This window comes from Azolla caroliniana, unplaced genomic scaffold (assembly GCF_043228905.1).
Source record: "Azolla caroliniana isolate FFs.n. ecotype wild unplaced genomic scaffold, voAzoCaro1.0.p SCAF_3, whole genome shotgun sequence".
Classification (NCBI taxonomy): domain Eukaryota; kingdom Viridiplantae; phylum Streptophyta; class Polypodiopsida; order Salviniales; family Salviniaceae; genus Azolla; species Azolla caroliniana.
Window position 1 is genome coordinate 10,860,591 of NW_028230438.1, and position 3,795 is coordinate 10,864,385.

Consider the following 3,795-nt stretch of genomic DNA (forward strand, 5'->3'; position numbering starts at 1 on the left):
ACATGGCCATACTCGTGGAGTTCCTGAGCAATTTCCCGAAACAAGAGGTCTTCACCGCCTTGCATGCGGTATGCCTTGCAGCCCAGGTTTTCTTTCTCCATGCGTGGCTCCTTTTCTTGATTCCTACGCATGCACGTCTTGTACTAATATGGCAGTCAGTTGGCACGTGGTGCGTTTTTTAAAAGCGCTTTAATTAGCCACCCACCACACCTTTTCAAACTGCCCATTCGCTCCTCGCCTTTGCATGATGACTTTTCTTTTTCTTTTCTTTTTTTCTTTTTTTCACTTTTTTCTTTTTTTTCAAATTGAGTTTTAGTTAACCGGAAGCACCGGGTCCATATCCCGGTTTTTCCCCATATTCACGTTTGCCAGCCACCTGTTTGTCGTTATCCGGTAACGCCGGCTCCGCCTAACTATCGGGTACTTTTTTCCTGCTTCCTATTGTTGTATCAGCCTCCGTCTGCTCGAACGGATTCTGTGGCACGGGTCCACAATATGGTTTGAGTCGGAACCCATTGACCCATTTGCCCATTATCTCACCGGCAAGCGTTCCGAGCTGGTATGAACCATTGAATTCCCACGTTATCCAATATGATCCAGTCCACCAGAACCGTAGCTTTCTCGACATCTGACCCATCTAGGTCTGGAACACGAGTACCGGCTTACCGATCCCGAACATCTTCTCATTGCCCTTCCGGTGCCGATCGACAAACGTCTTCCTTCATCGATGCTTCAACACCAACTACATGAGACTCGCTATCTGATGCTCCTCGAGTTCGCATAATGCGGCTAACTAGATTTTTTCCGATTCCTTTTCACTTAGTCGTTCTCTAACTTGTATTCGCAAACTCGGAACCTGAAATTCAACCGGCGTCGTGAAGAAAACCGGCCATAGGCGGAATCAGAGAAAGAGGCGCATGAACCGACTCTTACACAGATGGACGCGTGAATTGATATTTGGGTCGGCTGATGTAAATACTAGGTAGTATACATTTATTAGGGGATTGTGCGTATCTCTGTCGAAAGGGACAACGAATAAAGCGGTTTGACTAGGGAGAAAAGGGGCACCCCCTTTCGGGGAACTATTTAAGGAGGATCCAGAAGGAAGAAAGGGGGATCGCGCGTTGGCGAGGACGAAGTGTTGCTGCAGAACTGAGTGCCGAGCTCTCTCCTCTCCTCCGATCGTCGGTCTCTGTGGGTCGGGAGTTCACTGCCTCTCCTTCGTGGACAGCCCGTGCGCTTCCAGCAGAGGCTCTCCCCTTTTTGTTTCTTTGAGTCGAGTGTGTCCTGTCTGTGTGCATGAGTAGGATCCCCATGTCGGGTCCATCGCCGCCTTGCCGGTTGTAATCGTCAGAGTTTGCAATCTCTGGATATTGTAATCGACTGTCACTGTAATTAAGTGTGTCGTTTGTTTCTCTTTCCTTCTCCCTGTTGCGTATCTGCAAGGCTTCTCTTCTCTTCTTCTTCTCTCTCTCTCTCTCTCTCTCTCTCTCTCTCTCTCTCTCTCTCTCACTCCTCGGTTCAAGGCCCCCGTGGTCCCGCCTCTTTCTACACGCACACGAGTAACAACGCGACACCGGCATTACTGCTTCCAGCCCAAATGCTAACCGAAATGGCGTTGACCGGATACTCGTTTTATATGTTGTCCGGATACTCGTTTTGTATGTTGTCCGGTATGCCCATAGTGCACTATGCAGCTTGGTGTCCCAATCGGTCTGGTTTTCATTGATGATCTTCAACAGGAGTTTTTTGAGCGTTTTGTTTGTGGATTCGGCCAGTCCATTGGCCTATGGATAATACGAGGTATTGCGCTTGTGTACCACTGCATAAAATGTTGTTAAGCTCTCCACTACTTGATCGAGAAAATGTCTGCCTTGGTCGCTAATTAACTCGATCGGGCATCCATACCGGCACCAGATGTACTCATATAAGAACTTTGTCGTTGAAGCCACAGTGTTGTCCCGCAACCCCTTGGCTTCTACCCACTTGGTGCAATAATCAGTGGCGGCTATGACATATCTGTTGCCGGTTCTCATTGCCGGAGGTTTAAACGGCCCAACGAAATCCAGCCCCCATTTCTGAAATGGTTCTAAGGGTAGCACCGGCTAGTGAGGCATCCTTGCCTGTTCTGTTGGTTGGCCCATCCATTGACATAAATCACAGACTTTCGCGTACCGAACCCAGTCCTTCAGTGTCGCCGGCCACCCTAGCCCGTTGTGCCATATCTTTCTTGTCGTAGCGTCCCCGTTATAGTGCCCTCCGGCAACGCCACAGTGCGCTTCTCATAATATTGTGTCCTTTTCGTTGCTTCACACTGCTCGCTGCCACATGCCATCCGCACCTTTATGGTACAGGGTGTCCTGTAATAGACAAAAATGCCGGCTTTGTACCACTAACCGCTTCCGCTCATCTTGGTTCATCTCCTCCGGTGGAAGTCCCGTGCTTAGAAATTGATGCATGTTGGTTAGCCACTTGTCTTTGTCGACTAACGTGCTATCAACTACCATTTCAGTTGTTACTTTAAACAACTCAGCATCCGGAAACTCATCCGGGACTCCATCACCTGTCTCACCAGAGTCTAACAGGCTCAGATAATCGGCAACCGCATGTTGTCATCCCGGTCGGTGATATATTTCGAACTCGAACTCTTGTAGCAACAATGTTTGTTATCCGGCCGGCAAAGGAGCTAAGGACGGCAAAGACCAGGGTGTGAAAAGGGGAATTGTTATTTAGGAATCTGTTGAAATTACTAGTCTTAATATATAGATTAATATATGAGAAGATGTGGACGGACGGACCGGAATCGGTATGCCGATCCGGATCCGGACCGATCCTGAAAAGGTGCCGGTTGGCACCGTTTTGTACTTCGCACCGGTGATCTATATAAAGGCTCGGTTATAATGTAGTCATTAACGAAGAGTAATATAAACCGTTTGTTTAATCATGGAGTATTGTTCACTGTTCTGTGCTTATTGTATATCTTATGCATGTTAATGATGTATTGCTAAGTAACTGATTAAGGTCCAATTAAGCGTTGTGTCATAAGTTATCTCACCGTAACACCCTTTGGTGAAGTGTCTTAAGTTGACACCCTGTGTTAGGTTGTTGTCCGGCCCTAAGGATTAACACAGTTTTTGGCGACCACGATTCCTGCACAATCGCAGTGAACAGCGGCGGGAATGGATGACTAGGCCAACGGACGACCCGGTTACGGAGAGAGCAAGTCGACTTGCTGAACGGCGAAGGCGGCGAGAGGCTTTCCACCAAGCGGTAGAAGAAATCTGATCGGATCGATCATTTTCCAAAGTTATCCGGAAAGTGGCGGAGGAGTCGCTCCGTCTGCAACAAAACGCATACCCGAACGAAGGAAGCAGCTTAAGCAGTCTCCGGGAAGCGGAATTCCTTCTCAAGGCATTGGCCGGAGGAGCCGGCGAATCCGAAGCATTTTCGGCGTTGGAATCGGATTCAGAGGGGGTTTACAGGGCGCACACGAACTATCGCAGCAGTAATGACACCCCAGAAAGACCAGAGGACGAGGAGTCGGATACATTACCGACACCGGAACCAGAATTGTCAGACCGGGAACCTCCGGCACTAGACGTGGAGCAACCTCCGGAGACGGAAGCGGACAAAGAAAGACCTCCGACACCGGAAGTCGAGCCGGCAACACCAAAGGGGGACCGGGAAAGACCTCCGACTCCGATAGAGGACCAGCAACGACCTCTGAAGCCGACGGAAGAGCAGGAAACACCCCCAACACCGTCGGCCCGCGCACCAACATCGGACGACGACATG